The 19426-nt window shown below is 46.5% G+C and overlaps 1 protein-coding gene across 2 annotated transcripts in view; it reads right to left on the bottom strand.

Annotated features, from left to right (window-relative positions):
* TMC3 (transmembrane channel like 3) overlaps positions 1-19426 on the bottom strand; it is a 269260-nt gene that overhangs the window by 39090 nt on the left and 210744 nt on the right. For both annotated transcript variants that reach the window (XM_074318274.1, XM_074318275.1), the window contains exons 7-9: positions 8254-8375; positions 2835-2950; positions 131-225 (exon numbers count right to left, since the gene is read on the bottom strand). The gene's annotated coding sequence lies outside the window, so the exon portion shown is untranslated. The remainder of the gene's footprint in view (positions 1-130; positions 226-2834; positions 2951-8253; positions 8376-19426) is intronic.

Genomic DNA, 19426 nt, shown 5'->3' with positions numbered 1-19426 from the left:
TGTAACCTCCTGACCAGGCAGAGAACCACCCCCCACACCACACAATGAAGCGTTACCACCACCCCACTCGTGCTCTTCCTGTGCTTTCTGCAAACCGATGAGCCTATCATGCCAGTGACGCAACACTCACTCAGCACAGGGCGGTCAGCAGACGAGGGATGACAGCACGTGGAGGGCGGCACTGCCCTGGCTCCACAGCCTCTGCCAGTCTTCTGTGCAGGGATTCTGGAAGGAGAGGGAAGTCACCAGGGGCAGGGAAATGGGCCGGCCCAGCCACATCTCACTTCTGCTTGGAGTCACCTCACTGGGTCACACCCTTGGGTCTGACACCCACACGTGTGCTGCACCTTAACCTCCTCAGTCACAAACCAGGGAGTAAGACCCACCACACAGCTTGTGGTGAGGATCAAATGAGATGATATTTGGGAAAGAAGTGGAGGCTATTCTGACAGAGGCTTATTATCATGACCTAGAAAAGATCCGTGGATCGGGGTCCCAAGGCAGTGCTGCTGCCAGGAGGTGGGCACGCCTCACAGCACTGGGTGTAACTGGCTGTTGGGGGCTCTGAGCGCCACGGGGTTTCTGAAAAACTCCCCAGGCGGCCGATCAGGTAGGTCGTCAGGGTCGCTTCACCCAGTTAAGAATAGTTAAAAGAGAAGAAGACTTCAAAACGATGGTTTTTAGATCTGTTTATTTCCATGGCTGCAATCGACAGCTTGGGTTTTGCTTCCAGAAAGATTAAAAAAAGAAACAAAATTGGTGAATGCATGAAAACACTTCTCAAAATAACTCTGAGAGATGCTTGAATCAACATAAGGGAGAATAAGGATGAAGAGACCAGCATGATTCTTTCACTGTTCTGGGTTTTTGGTGCTGAAAATGAAAGGATCACCTAACCTAGATAGGACTATTTTTATTCTCTTTTCAGGGTTATATTTCCTGAAGCAATTTCTCCCACTGTTGTAAATACTTCAGCAATAACAAACACCTAAACGTGTTTAAATAATGACAAAGTGGACTATGTTTGGGGCTCTTACTGTTGTCCTATGCGCAGAAGAAAGCTTGTAATAGCTTTCTTGATTCCTTTAATTTTAAATTTCTATAATCTTTTAGTTGCCTTGTTAAAATACTGCAATTCTTTTGTTAAAAAAAAAAAGTTGTATCCAATCGCTCTATATTCTCTCCTCTGTTCCCACTTTTCCCAAAATAATACCCGGGAATATGACTGGACTTGCAATAAGCTGATAGCTGATTTGAAAGGAAGAGCAGGAATTGATTAAAGATAGTGACTTTCCCCACATATGAGTACGATATGTCTTTCTATTCCCATATCCAAATCTTCCCTTTTTCTTCTAAATGTTTCATGTCCGGCAGTAAAAGGCGTCACCCTGTTTGCCCCTTTATGGTTCTTAAATTCTACCAAGTTTTGTCTTCTACTACATATAAGCATAATCCATCTGCACTTGTTACTGTGGGCTGGGTCTGAGGACTCGGCCTGCAATAGTATCAGAGAACTAACCAAAGCCACAGGAATGATTCTGGAGAATGGTTTTCAAGGAGACTCTTTTTCTGTTGCAAAGTTTGACAGCTGGTGAAACAGGTCCAAAACAAAGCGGGGCTATTTCTGCACCAAGAAAGAGGCCCAGCTGTATCAGGTATAGCACAAAACACAGGACACAATGAATGAAACCTGCCCCCCAACGAGGGCTACTTCTGGGGTCTCCCCAGGCCCCTCTCCTCCTCCTGGACTTGTCAGATGGCACAGGGCCTGGAGAGCTAAAGGGAGATGGCCAACTGTGGGTCAGTGAGCCAGGAGGAAATCCAGGCCTGGGCCGAAGGCTGAACACATTTAAGAGCAGAACGTGGAAATGACGAAGACAGCCCAGGGCACACACATGCGCACAGCACACAGATGTGTTCTGGGAGTCTGAGAGAGGGACAAAGATGTCGGGGAGACAGACGGAAAGAAGTTCATTTCCGCCACGGCCGGCTGTCTCGGTGCCATCCTGAGGGTGAGGGGAGCCACAGAAGGGACATGAGCGCGGGACGACTCTGAAGGGAAGCGAGCGGGGCTGTAGACAGCTGTGGCCTTGGTTCAGAGGACAGCCTGATGGCACTGGTGGACCAGGCGATGGCAGTGGGAGGGGGAGACGGGCCGATCTGAGAACACCCACCCTCCTGAAACGTCCCTCTCAAATCCGGGTCTTTAACAGGGTCTTAGAGATGTCTCTTCACATCTTCAGATGCTTCGAACACCCAGGGCTGTTTAGAGCAGACCCGTGAGCATGGGCTCTCTGGCCTCAGCCAGCTCTTCAGAAATAGATTCTAGGGGACAGTATCACCTCCCACCCCCTGTGTAGTTCAGACAAGCACAGAGTACACTTCTATTAGCTTTCTAAGCATCTCCCAACAAAGCAGAAACTTGAAAGTTGCACAGGTGCCTTTATCAATCATTATCTAGGGCAGGGCTGTGCAGAATGGAGTCTGAATAACAGCCCCTCCTGCGCTGTCTGTACCTGCTCTGCAATGAAAGAAACATGGGAATCGAGACTGTTAAAACTTTTACAGCAATCTGACAAAGTAATTCTATGTCTGTTTAATCTAAAAAAAAAAAAGTTTAAATGCAATATTTTGTATTTTTTAATTTCATTTTTATAATAATTCACTTTTGTTATATTTTCCAAATGGATTGGTCAGTGGTGGCTTGGGGGCAAAACACTTGTTTTTTCCATGCAGAGTTGGGAAGCCTGGTGTGGAAGACGTACTATGATCTCCTGACTGCACCTAAGGACGAGAGCTCACAGTTACTGCAAACGGTGATTTTAAATACTCACTTGGAAGTCACCTGATCATGGAAACCCACACAGGAAGCAGACGGTGCCAGCAAACAACCGATGAAACGTAAAGGCAACTCCCTTTGCTCCGCAGCTCCTGGTTGTGGGTCCCACACCTGAAACGCAGAAGAGGACAAGCGCTGTGTGATGTCCTGACTGCATCCATTCCAGGCACACACTGCGACCTGCCTGTCTGCACAGGCACACATGGAAAATGTACACTATCAGCATAAGTTATGTACGCAGATGCAAACGGGCACTCACTCAACAGCCAGTACTATAAACCTGACACACCCCTGCCTGAGTTGCCAAGAAATCCATGTGGTAGAAACAATCAATCAGGGCCCGTTTCTGTCAGCCTCCAGGAGTCAGAGCAAAGGAAAGCCACTGGTTTTGCTGAAATCCTTCATTTCGTAAGCCGCCCTTGTTAATCAAGTTGAAAATACATATTAACAGAATGGAAGCTTCTCTGGCTCCAGGAAAAGCTAGGAGACTGAACAGACCACCTGTGACGAAAAAATTCACTTTGGGGAACTGCTGTTTAACTGCCCCAATTTCTGCTCTTAGAATATGTTCGACAACACACAGATGGTGAAGGCTCAGGAAAAGTGTGCCCATGACACAAAAACACAGCAGCAGCAGCCATTCTATACTCTAAGGATTGGAGGAACCATTTAATTAAATACAGGAAATTTAACATCTTTAAAGAAAACTATGTCCCTATTCAAAAATACAAAAATAATTTTTTTCATAACAAAGGACATAAAGAAAATCAAAATTCACTGATAACTGGGAAAATAGTTACAGCAAGTGTAACTGATGTATCAGTTAGGATGATTTCACCTGCAAATAATAGCTGATCCCCTTCCCCAAATGGGCGAAGGCGCCTTTCTCTTCCTCAGTTTTTCTGGATGCAGCTTATCTTTCACGGAAGCCCTCCATTCCCGTAAACTTTGGCTTATTTCCTATTGGACGTATTAGGACATGAGGACACTCTACACCAGTTACTGGAAAATGGGCCTGAGATTCCCATTGGTGGGTTATGGACCAACACGTCCTTTCCTGGGCCTGAATATGTTACCACCTGTGTCTGAGCAGGTCAGTGCTCTGTGACCAAGGAAGAAAGGTTCCTTCCTGGCGGGGCTGGAAGGTAACTGTCAAGCAGGAAAACGGCAGCGTTTGCCCAAACAGATAGCGTGAATCTTCTTAACAGGAATAAGAGCTCCTTAAAACTGGTGCGTGAAAAAGCCCAATGGGAAACTGGGTAAAGAAGACGACACTAGGCAGTTCCAGAAGGAGAGAATTTGAACATCAAGAAGGCAGGCGAGCCTCCCCTTGGCCAGGAGGTTGCTACAAAATCAAACAGTAAGAAAATTAAAGAGAAAGAAAAACTAATACCAGATGAGACTGAGTGGGAAAAGGAAATTTCTATAGCTTTCCTGGAAAACAATGTTATAAACATTTAAGAGTGTATTTAACCTTTGACCTCACAGTCCAATTTGGGGAGCAGCAGTACGAGGAGACAAGGGTATATGACCAAGAGTGTCGACTGAAAAGCTGTTTGCAGCAGCCACATAAAACGCTGAAATAACTTCTCATCCAGTGGGAGGGTCACATAAATTGTGGGTCAACGGTGACATGGGATATTATTAGCTAATAAAAAGAATAAGTTAGACCTATAGTTGGGAAGGAGTTAGGAGGTAAGGAAAAAAAGAGACAGTGGTACCTCGGTTTTCGAACGTAATCCATTCCAGACCATTCGAGGTCTGAAATGTTGGAAAACAGCCGACACCCGGCCTCAGGATCTTGCCCTCAGCAGAAGCCGTGTGACACGTTCGACTTCCGAGGCACATTTGAAAACCAAAGCATTTACTTCCGGGTTTACGGCGTTCGTAAACTGCAAATGTTCATCAACAGAGACGTTCGGAAACCGAGGTACTGCTGTATGAGTATCGCATATTTGTGTATGACAAGTGTAATACAGTAAAAGTGAATTAAAAACCCATAGCAACTTATATGAACTAAAGAGCACGTTGAGCAAACAAAAGCAGTTGCAGAGCATGTACAGTGTGATAGTTTATCTGAAATGTAAAATCCAGAAAACAAACTATGCATCATGTATTTCTACAAAGAGAAACCTGGGTGACGAGGACACATGCTGACCTCCAAGCCAGGGTGACTGCCAGGGAAGGAAAGCAGCTCGAACAACGGATCAGGGCTCCGTCTCCGCCAGTGACGCTGCTTTAAAAAACAGGCAACACTGTTGACACGCGTCAAACCTGGGTATCAGCACATGAGAACTCATTACACTGTTCTCTGTATCTTTTGAATGTTGGAAATGTTTGAATACAAATATATTTTAGTAAGTTTAGATTCACTTGGCTTGTTTATTATAATCCATGTGTTCCTTTCACCCCTGGTTTTTTATTGACATCCTAACTCCTACATCTTTGTGCATTTAATCTCTTTAACAACCCTATCAAGTAGATATATTTATGATGTTCTTTTTTTATTCTGATGCAATGAAATAACCAGCCAACAGTTAGTACGCATTTGTCACCTAAACCTAAGTGTGCCTGACACCAACTTCTGTGTGCTTAACCATAAGCTACAGGATAAGCAAGCTGCAGCCACAGGAATCCTGGAAGGAGACACTCCGTCTACAGGACTCCCTGTCTGATCAGGAAAGCCACTAACCAACGCTCTATCAAAGGCGGAAACAAACTGAACACGGACCCTCTCTGGGACCCCTCACGCCCCCTGACACCTTGCCAAGCCCTCTGCTTGATTCCTGTTGCCAACGACAGCTCAGAATTCCATGATCTCACCTGCTCTTCTCAGTTACATTTGAAAAATGCAGATCTGACCATTAAAAGCTTTCAGAGGTGTGGACAGTTCCCCAGGGACTAAAGAATTAAGTGAGGTGCTATGACCTACACACGTATGTGCGTTAAGTAAGACAAACCCTCTGACACCCTCTATACAAATGACTACTGTAAGATTTGAAAATTTTCTATTTATGCATACATTCATTTTTTATCTAAGTATCTTTAGGATGATCAATGTTTATACCAAATAAAAGGAGAGATTAATGAAATAGAAATGAAGCGTATAACTGGGAGAATAAACAAGGCCCAAAGTTACTTCTATAACAGATGAAGTCTTCAATGTGTTAAGACAAAGCTACTAAACTTTTGGAGAAAATATAGGAGAAGACGTTTATCACATTGGTATATGAGCAGAATGCTTAAGCAAGACACATAAAACACACTCCAGAGAACAAGACTGATAAATTTCACTGCTTAACAAAAGGCCCATAAAGTGACAGCATAATATCCAGAATTTGAAAAATATTTTTAACTAATTAGAAAAAAGAAAATGGCTCAGTAGAAAAACCGGCAAAAGTCTTGAACACATCATAAAGAAGAAGAAATGACTGAATTCAAATCTGATGAAAAGATGCCCCATATTGTAATTCAGAAAAGGCCAAGCAAAACTATAATGAAAACTATAATAAAACTTCATACACGTCACGTTAGCAAAAATATTCAAATGTGTAAACCAAACATTGACCAAGACATGGAGAACGGGAACTCTTCTGACGGTGCTAGCAGAGTGTAAAGTGGTACGACGCAACTGGAGGACAGCGTGGCATTCTCTAAGGCAGTTAAAGGTGCACATCCCTGCGACCTGACATCTGGAAAGACGCCTCCTGAATGTGCATCAGGAGACAAGAACGAAAATAATCAAATCTTAGTAAGGAAAAAAGGTACACGTGACAAAGATGCAAATATGCATTATGAATAGACTGGGTAACTGTACAGCTTCAGAATGCATATGCATGTGGTAAGCGGGGGAGAAAAACTAAAAGAACAATGCACCCCCAATTCCCGGTGTGACTGTCTGAAGGAAAAAGAAAGAAGATGGCGGTCCCCCTCTCCACCTGGGACAGACTGACGCAGGTCTCGGGCAGCCGGCATTGGCTCTGAGGGATTGGTACCCATGCCTGAGTCTATTCTGCCAGCTGAGCTTTACTATTCCTCCTGGTATGTGGGTATTTGTCGAGTTACTCTTTACACACACACACACACACACACACACACACACACACACACACACACACACTTTGTACCAGTAGAATTCAATGGAACGGGAGAATCTGTGGAAGAGCATAAAGATGCTTTGTTTTCAGTCTTCCACCCTTTCCTGAATCATAACCTTCCAGGCCATATTCGGGATAAAATAACGAAATTACTGGTGAAAAATGGGTAAATAAAAGGATGAGACAGTAAGGTAACATGGAAAAAGAAAGTGAAAGCTTAAGAGAAACTGAAGTTTCATAACATAAAAGTTCAACATAGGGAAATTAAAGGGAACAAAAGAAATATAAATCAGGACTTTAAAAGGTAAAAAGTTTAAAACATATTAACAACCAGTGGAAAAATGAAAACAATCATAATAGATAAAACCACTAGCTTAGACCCTGCAGCGACCTAATTATGTCAAAGTTAAACTACAAAAAGGTAGATAAACAACTGAAAGGAAACAAAGCAGACTGACCAAGAACATGACAGCTCGCGCGCACTCATGCTTCAGGAAACATGAATTGGGCTCTTTCTGTGCCAGGAACAGTGCTCACAACTGCACACTAGACCTCAGACATTAAAGGATATAAAAATGATGTCAGTTTGAATTATTAAAGGGTAAGTTGTAAGAGGCATAAACACTGAAGGGACAAACAGATACAAATTTTAAAAGATTGCAAAGAAGAAAGGATCGCGAAATCCTGGAAGCTTAAAGAATAAAAAGACACAAAGCAAGTTAAGGCCCTTGAAGAGAAACGTACTGTCGATCCAGCACCAGGCAACCACAAGCCTGGTGGTGACCAGCGCAGGCTGTCCCCACTGCCTGGAGGGGTGGCCCTGAGCTGGCTGATCGCCCCCCAGTTTCTTGATCTGTGAAAAGGGAACAATGGTGGCTCCTACCTGGGGGCCTGTGAGGACAAACGGGGTCACGGACACAAAGCGCCTCACAGCACCTGGCGAGTCAGCTCTCAACAAGAGAGCTGCCCCAAAATAAGCCAAATCATGATGAATTCTGGAAACGAATTCTGAGAAAAGAAGAGGTTTTAGGGGTGGAGGCAAAGAGCTGACCCCAGTGAGAGGGTCACAACCTCTAACCTCTTGCTCTTGCCTTTTACTTTTTCCAGATTCAGGCCTCTAGTGCCTGCCCCAGATTCTGAAATACTCAGAGGTGGGAAGGAGGCCTGGCCAGCGGCCAACCTCTCACCCCACCCCCACAGACCCCAGGCAGATCAGCCCTGCTTAGACGCCCATTCCACAACCCCTCAAACCTGCCAGGACTCTCCTCCATTCCCTTTCGGGCCTGTTCTTGTCAGAGCACGGAAAAGAATACCAACCTTAACAACCACGCTCAGTGAAGCGGGGGCCTCCATGGGATGGCAGTCACCTGTCGGGACACCCGGCCGGGGTCAGCCTGCCAGCTTTACCTGGCCCAGGGGGCCAGCGCACGTCACCAGACCTGCAACAACCACTCATTACTTGTAAGGCAAAGCATCATGACCAACGAAAACAATCTGCCGGGTTTGGTTTTTTTCCTTTTTCCCCTAAACTTTAGTTTCACAATCTCACAGGAAAAGCAAAGGAACTTTATTTTAGGATGTGAATAATTCTGGATGATCTGCACACTGGCATTTGTGTACTGCAAGGAAATACATGAGAAGTGAAGAACAGCGAGAGAAAATTGGCAAAGGTCTGCATCAAATCACAGAGGAGGAGAACTCAGGGACTGCTAAGTTGGAAAGGACTGTCTTAAGTGATCTTCCAGTCAGGAATACTGGCCATGTCAGAGTTCCACTGCATCCTCCAGCGGGAGCAAAATTTGTAAGCAAATCTGGCTGAGTCCTAAAGTGTGCTCTCAACTCTACAATTTCTTCCATGTAAAGTTCCAATAAAGAAAATTAAAAACTGAAGGACAAAGGATAAAAGAAATCTAGTTTGCTGTCCTCTGCAATGGAGAAAAGTAAGGCAGCTGTACCCCTGGCATGACACCGAGAATGTCCCTCCCCTTTTCTCCTCTCCCCTCCCCTCCCCTCCCACCCTCCCCACCCTCTCTCCAATGTCAGAATTCTCTAAGAGCATCTATGAACCACGCCGAACACAGCAGAAATAATCTCAGAGCAGATTCTGTACATTTGGACAATTTGGAGCTGGAATTTAAAAGAACTCTACTGAATAGGTTGCAAACATGGCAAACTGAGGCCGTACATGCGTACACGTGTGCCTCTCACCCCCCCTCAAATGACCATCAATGAGGAAAGGTTTGCACCATCACTTGAATTTCAGAAATTTCAAAAATGTTTCAACTAACTGTAACGAAGCTAAGATGACATCAGGAGAGGTAATGCATGGTTGAATCTCAAGAGAAGTCATTTAGTCCACCCGGGAAAGCCTCTCCTTTCCGAATTTCCACTGAAATGACCAAAGAAACATGAAAATAGGAGGGGAAAAATCAGTATTAAAAAGGGAAAATGTCATCCGTATGCCAGAAAGTTTAGGGAAATTCTGTAGGACGTGCACACGTGGACCCAGAAGCATACTGAGGGGACCACCAAGCGCACCTCCACCTCTGCAAATCTCAAGTTCACAGACGCTTAGACGGGAATGCTGCAGGCAGTGGGCCACTGGAGGGATAAGCTGAGTGTTCCCCGTGCCTCAGCAAAGGTCACTGCTTGGCTTCCATTTCACAGAAGCCTAGACAGCAGGCTAGGAGCAGCCGTCCGTGACTCTGGAAGGACGTTCTCGTAGCTGCTTCCGCTCCTGGACTGAGTCTGTGTAACTAAGCTCTGGGGCTCTCGCTTCCACCCCACCCTCAGCCTCACTGAACGTGGGGAAAGTCATGGGCTTTGGTGCATGTAAGTGCCCTGGGATGTTGCCAGCTATGTAAGGGGCAGGTGCAGATGGGTGACCTTCCTGCTGGCCACCCAGTGCGGACCCTGTCGGCTGCTGCCCGACGGCCACCTTCGGAAACGGCAATGGACACAGACTCGCTCAAGTTGAGGCCAGTCTGCAAAAGAGACCCAGCACGTATTGTTCATGTCTCTGGTCCCTAACCCTGCTGTCTCCTCTGTCCCGTCACTGCCTTCCTGGCTCTCCTTGCATCCATCAAGCCCAGGGGGGGAGACAGAAAGGGAAAGAGAGAGAGAGAGAGAGAGGGAGAGAGACAAAGGAGAGAGAAGTGCCTTCCCCGTCCTCTCCTGGTTTTTCTAAAGTCCTTGTCTAATCCTATTGAATTCTCACCCTTTTGACCTTTTACCTTCCCCTCTCAGACACGTATCCCACATGCAAACTTTAATCTGATGCAAACAGTCTGCACGCAACGACCTTCCCACAGGGACATTCGGCACAAGGCTTATTAGAACAGCCGCTTTTTAAACTATCTGCTAATTGAGAATTAGAGGTATCAACATGGATAAAAACAAATGAAATAAAGCTATGAAAATGACTTTATAGACTATTTACTGACTGGGAAATGTGTCCACAATATATTAAGCAAACAAATAAAAGATTACAAAACAGTACCTACAGTACGACTTATTCAAAATAATATTACACCTACTTGCTGCTCAATAAATATTTGCTCAATCAATGAGTGAATGAATGGACAGATAAAAAAATACAGAGTTTTCTTTCTGACGACGTAGTAAGTAGCAGACCTAAAATACTGGACTTAAAATGAAATTTGAAAAATCAGCAAAACACCCTTTGCTAAAGCAAGGCGTGGCTCACAGGAGAGTGCTGCAGTATTTTTTGTTCCCAAAGCCACATGAATATTGCACTCGGGTCAGTATGCACGGAGCTGGCTGTGCCCTGGCAGTACCTCATGGCCTAGAATTGCAATGAGGAGGGGGGAAAAATCTCAGTCCAAAATAGGATAAAAAGAGGAAAAACAATAGAAAGGTGGGAGAAAATAAAATGGCAGGAATGAGTTCAGATAGGTCAACTTGGATTCCGTTCACCAGGAAAGTAAGCAAAGATTGGCAGTCTTGGTAAAGGAACTAAGTCCAACTCTACACAGTCTATTGAAAACACACTTAAATCGTAACGGGTATGAAGTTGGAAGTCGAGGATGGAAGGAACATACCAGCTAAATACTACACAGGAGGAAGCGGATGTAACCATGTCAATATCAGACAAAACAAATGTCAAAACAAAAACCTATGACTCGATATAGGGCGCCTGTGTCCTGGAAAGGCGCATGGGGCCTGGACCCACTTTCCTGGGGCGAGTGGAGCCAGGCAGCCCCCCTGCCTCTCCAGCCCCTTTCCCAGGGGTGGGGAGTCCTCTGTGAGGAGCCCCGAGACTGTGGCTCCATGTGTAGGTAGCTGGTGCGGGACTGAACCAGCATGTAAGCAGGAGTCGGGGGTCTGAGCTCAAAGCCTCAGGAAGAATCTCCAGCCTCGCACGTACTTATGACGTGGTTTTGGTCAGTTACTGCCACTCCCTGAGCACTGCTGCTGTACTCTGTAAAATGGGGCCAATGCCCCTCCTTTATGGGACCTGAGGATGGAGATAAACTATGTAAGGACACTGGCTTACATAGTGAACAGTAAAGGAGCCACAGCGGCTCACAGGTGATAGCACTCTGTATACTGCGAATCGAACACACGGAACACAATAATTAGGGAGTTAATAACAATTATTATTGCTGCTACTAACCTTGTTACTCGAGTTTCCTAAGGGTACAGACAGTACTCATTGGTCTGCTAAGACAAAAGTTACTAAATCGAGGTTTCTCACCTTCCTTCCCACCTTCCTTCCTTCCTTCCCTCCCTCCCTCCCTCCTTCCGAAGGGAGAGCCGAATCCCCAAGTTTAGACATTAAAGAACACTCATTTTCACAAATTAAATGTTTTAAGTAATGTTGTTTTCTTTCTTTTTCTTGGTATGATTTATTTTTTGAAAACTGTGGCTTTTGTAAAAATGATAACCACTGCAAAAAAAATTAACCTTGCATAAAGAACAAAGCAAAAATCACAACAAAACCCACTAAGAGAATTTGTACCTAAAATATTCATATACAAACAAACAAACATCAACAGAAACTCTGCAGGCCAGAGGGATTGGCAGGAAATATCCAACGAGAGGAAAAGCAAGGACCTACAACCAAGATTGCTCCACCCAGAAAAGCTGTCATTTAGAATTGAAGGGCAGATAAAGAGCTTCCCAGGCAGGAAAAAGCTAAAGGTGTTCATCACCACCAAACCAGTATTACAAGGAATATCTGAGGGACTTCTTTCAGATGGAAAAGGAAAACAACAAAATTGTGAGTAATAAAATGGGAATAACTATATATCTCTCAACAATTGTCTTAAATGTAAATGGATTCAATGCTCCAATCAAAAGATGGGGGCTGAATGGATAAGAAAACACCACCCTTCCTTACGCTGCTTACAAGAAATGCACCTCAGATCAAAAGACACACACAGACTGAAAGTAAAGTAGGGAAAAGTTATTTCATGGAAATGGAAAGAAAGAAAAGCTGGAGTAGTAATACTTACACCAGACAAAAGAGACTTTAAAACACAGGCTATAACAAGAGACAAAGAAGGACCCAGTAATCCCATTTCTGGGTAATTATCCGAAGAAACCCAAATGCTACTTTGAGGGGACGTGTGCATCCATATGTTCATTGCCGCATTGTTTACAATGGCCAGCATGTGGAGGCAGCCTGTGTGTCCGCCAACGGAAGATGGATACAGAGGAGGTGGCACAGATGTACAGCGGGTTATTGCCCGGCCAGGGAAGGGAATGGGTTCTCACCATCTGCAGCGCATGGATGGACCTGGAAGGTGTTGTGCTGAGTGGAGTGGGTCAGACAGAGAAAGACAGATGGAATGTGATTTTACTTATATGTGGAATCTAAAGAACAAAATCAACAAACAAAACAGAAACAAAGTCATAGATATAGAGAACATATTGATGGTTGCCAGCTGGGAGGGGGTTTGAAGGGATGGGTGAAAAGGAGTGTGGGGGCAGAGCCCCAGAAAGTAGTTTACAGGCTCTCGGCCTCACGTGGAAGGGTGCTGGCTCGGGTGGTGGATGGCCGTCGGCTGTAGCTGATTGGCCGTCGGCTGTGGCTGATTGGCCGTCGGCTGTGGCTGATTGGCCGTCGGCTGTGGCAGGTTAGCCGATTGGCCGCTGGTATAACTGCTGTGGCTACGAAGGATTGCCGAGGATTGCCGAGGACTGCCGAGCAGAGCCGAGCAGAGCCGAGCAGAGCCGAGCAGAGCTGAGGAGAGCGGAAGAGAGTCGAGAGAGTGGAGGAGAGTCGTCGGTCGGTCGGTTGGCGGAAAGGCGGACGGCAGGTCACGCGTCCGGTGGGCCCAGCCTCCAGTGAGACCATAGTGGTATGACTCCCCTACCTATGGTTCCGTGGGTGTTCCTTTTCGGCCTCATCATATCCTGCGTTCTTATGTGGGGAGCGGGACCAGAGACCCCGTAGGCTGCCCCGCACGACAAAGGGGAAGGGATTAAGAAGTACAAATAGGTTGTTACACAGTAGTCATGGGGACGTAAGGTATAACATAAGGTATATGGTCAATGACAAAGTACAGCATCGGGAATACAGTCAATGATATGGTAATAACTGTACTGTGACAGGTGAGTACTAGACTAGTCAGGGGGATCACTTCCTAAATTATACAAATGTTGAACCACTATACTGTACACCTGAAATGAATACAAAATAACATTGAATGTTAACTGTAATTGCAAAATTAAAAAAGGGAAGGTGAAGGGGAATAAGAGGTTCCAAGTTCCAGGTATAAAACAAACAAGTCAGTGGGATGTAACATACAGCATGGGGAACAGTCAGTAACACTGTGACACCGTGGGACGGTGTCAGGTGGGGGCTGGACTTTCGGTGATCCCTTCTGTGGGTGCAGAAATGTTGAACGACTATTGTGTACATATGAAACTGATATAATATTGTATGCTAGCTATATTTTTAAATAAAAATCTTTAAAAAATTTAAAAACACACAAAACAAAACCAACAAAACAAAGGACAATACCCTTTTCTACAGTGTTTTTCTCCCAAGAAATGTGTAGTTTTCTCAGAAGGATATTTTCACTCGTGACCAGAGATGTTATAAATTACAGGATGGCAGTTAAGGTTTCTGGATTTGTCCTAAATTTGCCATTTAGTGTGGACCTTGACATGGTCATTTTTCCTTATCTGGGCCTCAGTTTCCCCAACTGTGCGACGAGCTTCCAAACACAGCTCAGGAGGCTGGGGACTTGGCGGTGTATTATCGGCAAACCCACTGGGGGGCGGCATCTGCACAAACGTCAGCTACGCACCAAGCAGAGCTGCTCTGGGCTTGCAAACCTGTTCACTGGGCCCCAGAATGCAGGCTGCAGGAACAGCCGTGTGGGCAGGGGAGACCTGAGTCCTGCAGGAGAGGCCAGGCGCTGCCCTGCCAGGCTCAGCACCCAGACCGAGGGAGGACCTCGCTGTGTCTTTCCCAGGGGCCTCCGGAGGGCTGGGCGGGTCTGGACTACGGAAAGCTCTCTGGCTGCAGGCGAGGACAGTATATGTTCTGCTTCATTTACAAATTGTTTTCTTTCCCTGTGCCTCAAATACGGGCAGTGCATGTGCATCACTTTTATGCACTTGAGAGGGCAGCTTCATCTGTGGTTTCCAGAAGACACCTGGAAGTCTCCCAGGGCTGGCACGGTGGCGTTCTCGGCCACCCAGCCAATGGGGAGCTGTCCCGGACCCAGTGCTGCCAATCCAGGTGGATGCAGAAGCCCAGGGCACACCCCAAACCAAGTCCAGACCAAACACCCAGGCGCTCCCTGCAGAGCTGGACAGGTCTTTATGTGGCCGGTAGCAAATAGGAAACGTCAGCACAGGGCTCCATCCCCCAAGTCTGCATTCCATGTGCTTCCCTAACCCAAACTGCCCACCTCTTCCCAGCAAAAGCCTCTTCCTGTGGCCTCCTGGTCGGGCTGCGAAGGTGATGCTCCATCCAGACCGGCCATGAAGCAGTGACTGGTGTTCTAGCCCTGGGAGGACCTGCTGCAGAAAGCACAGCCGCACGAGCCGGGACTCTGCCCTCATGGCGTTTTCAGGAAGAGGCTGAGCCCAGGGCACAATCCCGTTACGCGAAGGCAGAGTCCACGTTAGAGATGCGAAAGGAGAACAGAGCCAGTGCTGTGGGAGAGACAGCGGCGCTGAGGAGACACGCTTCCCCGACCTGCTGGTCGGCAAGAAAGGAGGAGATTCTGACAGAGAGGAGAACAGGGCAACGACAGGTGACGGGGAACCTCACTCCTCAGGTGCTGACAGGACACGTGCGGGCCACAAAGAGTCCCGTGGCGGAAGGACAGGGCGAGCAGAAGGGAGGGGTGAGGGCAGGGCGTGCCCGTGCCAGCCACAGCCGGCGGTGTGTGAGCTCCACTCAGCTACCGTGCCGGCAAGTGTGGGGCAGCGAGGCCCTCCCAGCACTGTCTGTGGAGGTTACCTCATCAGAATGCAAAACATACTCGCACACACCTGTGATCTGACCGTCACTACCACTTCAAGGCACGTCTCCTAGGCAGATGAACACACACACGTGAGAGGCACGTGAAAAGCTGGTCCTCACAGAATTACTTCTAAAGCTAAAAAGGAGCAAGAAATCTGCACGTCCTTCAAAACGGAACTCCAATAAACCACGGTCCACAGGAACCACTTAATAAAAAGTGCGTATCACGGTCAGGAGCTGACACGCTGTGCAATGCCACCGGCACGTCGCAGCACGGAAGACACAGCGACACCTTTACAAGGTGCCAGCACGTATGCACACGCGCGTATGCGCCCACACAGCTGCCCTAAAGGATACGCACCCCAACACGGACACACGAGCGCGGTGGCTTGCTTTTCATTTCAGGGATGTGTTAATTCGTTACAACAAACGAGTATGTCTTTTTTACAAAGCTCTCCAGACAATCAACAGGATGTAGCAATAGACAGAGAGTTCAATAGATAAATAGATGAAGAGAGAGACACACACAGATATTCATTTTCAGGAACCGACGCATGTGGCTGTGGAGACAGAAATCTAAGATCTGTGGGGAAGGACGACAGGCCAGAGACCGCGGGCAGAGTCTGAAGGCAGCTGCTAGCAGACTCCCTCTGCTCGGGGCAGGGCAGGCTTTTTTCTACCCAGGCCTTCAGCTGGCTGGACGAGGCCCACCCCCACTAGGGAGGCGGGCGGCTGTGCTTAGACTGCACCCATTTACGCGCTCATCTCATCCAAAGAACACCTCCACAAAGCATCAGAACACCGTTGGACCAAATGTGTGGGCCTCGTGGCCCTTCTGCGGGGCTCTCCCTGTGGGGTGACTCGTGGCCCTTCTGCGGGGCTCTCCCTGTGGGGTGACTCTCTTCCGGAACACCCCGGTTTTCCACCTGGAGAGTGCGGGAGGAGGGGTCTGCGACCTCTGCCAGGCTCTCTGTTTAGTCAACTGTCCCCTGGGAAGGGAACTTTCAGTCACCACAACTTCTAATTAAGATCTCTTTGCAAAACGGAATTCAGCAAATGTAGATGGGGCCCATTCATTTTGCTTTTCCTGGCCCAGCAGCCACGTTCTTAGAAGAACTTCCAAGTTAAATGTTTAGCTTGGGGAAGTGTACAAAGTGGAGACACTCATTCGCTTTGCAGCACCTGAGGCCAGGGCCCGAGGAAGGAGGCGCACGTGGTTTGGGGGTCACTGATTGCAACGTGTACAAAAGGCCGTTGCTTCCTTCCAGCTCCAAGGTCTGCCTCCCCACCCAGGTCTCTGCTTGCTGGCCGCACTCATGTAAATCTGCAGCCCTGCTCCCTTTTACCCACGTACTTTTCTTCTTTGCACCAAGCTCCATCTAACATGGAATGGATGTTTATCTCATTTATCTTGGTCAGGGCCTCCCTCCAACTCCACTGTAAGTGTGGGGACAGAGCCAGGAGCACAGTTTCCAGGCTCTCGGCCTCATGTAGAAAGGTGCTGGCTCAGGTAGTAAATGGCCATCAACTGTGATTGAATGGCCATCAGTTGTGGCTAGTTGGCCGTCAGCTGTAACCAGTGAGCCATTGGCCACTAATATAACTGCCATGGCTTTGCTAGCAAAAAATGGGGGCTAGCAAGAAGATGGTGGCTGAGCTAGCAAGGGCGGATAGCAGAGAGGCGGATGCCGCCAGTGAGAATATAATGGTATGACTCCCCTATCTACGGCTCCATGGGTGTTCCTGTTTGGCCTCACCATGTCCTGCGTTCTTATGTGGGGCGCGGGAGCTGAGACCCCCCGTGACACCCTGCATGACGTAAGACGTCTTCATGAGGGTAGGGCATTTTGCTTGTTGTCACTGTCGTAACCCCAGAGACTAGTATTGGCACAGTGGCGCTCGATAAATACCTGCTTAATAATAAATGAATGTACATATTTCAAAGCCTCGGTCCTAGGTCTGTCTTTTGTTCTTTACATAATAGATTTAATCCGATCTAATTGGAGATAATTCTCTAGCTCTTTGTTCTTTATGAGGCATTAGCAAATACAAACTTCCATCAGCCCTGGAAAAGCTGGACACTCGGTCTTTATAAGAGTGGAACATTTATGTCACAAACACTAATAAAGCAGCAGGTGTGTCCCCAGGGCTTCAGAAATATTTGCCCATTTCATCCTCTTAACTGCCCTCTGAAGCGAGCACTGTCGTCAGCAGCCCATTTTACAGACGAGGAAGTCAGGCTTGGAGTGGTGAGCGAGGTGCTGAGGATCCGACCTGGGCGTCAGACTGCACAGTCCACTCTTAAGTGCTGACCCTGCTGGCCTGGCAAGGACCTGGCATCACACTCCAGAAGAGTGGAGCTGTGCCATCTTCCCACGCAGCGTATCGGCACGCCCTGTTCTCTTCACTGCTCCCTGAACTTAATCCGTAAATTTAGCATAAGCCCACTCAAAAATCTAAAGAAATATCAGGAGGAATTTTACACGAGGAGCCTATAGTGCATATGTAAACGTGTAGGAATGTTCAGGAAAAGGCAGGACTTACCCTGCTGGGTATTAAAATTTACTACCAAGCTTCAAACAACCTGACCAACTGGCACCAGCGCCAGAATCAATCTGCAAGAAAACCTTACAAGCCAGACTAGTGCAGGTATGTGTGTTCATGTGCATTTGTCTCCTAAGGTCTAGTGCATGCTACCGATGGGATTTTATATCGGCGGGGCAGAGATGGACTAATCTCGGTTGGCCGAGCGTGCACACGGTGGACTGACGACTGCCGTGTGCGTGCTCAGGACGATAACGTTACAGTTAGAATTCAGTAAGAGCTCTCTCCAACCTGACAACAAAACAAAACAAAAATAATATAGTAAATAATTAAAAGTAAAACTTACAAATTCAGGGGCTGGAAAAATCAACATAATTAAAATAGCCATATTACCTAAAGCAATGTACAAAATGCAATCCCCACCAAAATCACAGTGGCATTTTTTGAAGAAACAGAACTAAAAAAATCATCAAATTTATATGGAACCAGAAGACCCCGAATAGCCAAAGCAATCCTGAGAAAAAAGAACAAAGCCAGAGGTATTGCATTCCCTGATCTTAAATTATACTACAAAGCTACAGTCATCAAAACAGTACAGTACTGTCAGAAAAACAGACACACAGACCAATAGACAGAATGGAGAGCCCAGGAATACACCCACACATCTACAGGCAGCTAACTGTCCACAGAGGAGCCAAAAACATACAGTGGAGAAAGGAAAGCCTCTTCAATAAGTGCTGCTGGGAAAACTGGGAAGCCACGTGCGAAAAGACTGAAACCAGACTGCTGTTGACACCACACACTAACATTAACTCAGAATGGATCAGGCACTTGAATATAAGACCTGAAACAATAAAATATGTAGAAGAAAACATAGCTACTAAACTTACAGGCCTTGGTCTCAGAGAGGCTTTTGTGAACTTGACCCAAAAGGCAAGGGAAGTAAAAGTAAAAATAAGCAAATGGGACTACATGAAACTACAAAGCTTCTGCACAGAAAAATAAACCAACAACATGAACAAAACAGGCAACCAACTGAATGGGAGAAGATTGTTGCAAACTGTACCTCCAACGAGGGGCTGATACCCAAAATATATAAAGAACTCGTACAACTCAACAACACAGAGAAACAATCCAGTTAGCAAACGGGCAGATGACCTAACAGACGCTTCTCCCAAGAAGACACACAGATGGCCAACAGACACATGAAAAGATGTTCAGCTTCACTAGCTATTAGGGAAATACAAATCAAAACCACAAGGAGATGCCACCTCACACCTGGTAGGATGGCTATTATCAACAAGACAAGTAATAACAAGTGTTGGAGAGGCTGTGGAGAAAAAAAACCCTTGTACACTGTTGGTGGGAATGTAAAGTGGTACAACCACTAAGGAAAACAGTGTGGAGGTTCCTCAAAAAATTAACAATAGAACTACCACATGACCCAGCAATCCTTCTTCTGGGTATCTACCTGAAAAATAAAAAAATACTTATTTA

Source organism: Rhinolophus sinicus, linkage group LG13 (genome assembly GCF_036562045.2).
Source record: "Rhinolophus sinicus isolate RSC01 linkage group LG13, ASM3656204v1, whole genome shotgun sequence".
NCBI classification, from domain to species: Eukaryota; Metazoa; Chordata; class Mammalia; order Chiroptera; family Rhinolophidae; genus Rhinolophus; species Rhinolophus sinicus.
The sequence above is the reverse complement of the archived record's forward strand: the minus strand, read 5'-3'. Positions and strand labels throughout refer to the sequence as shown.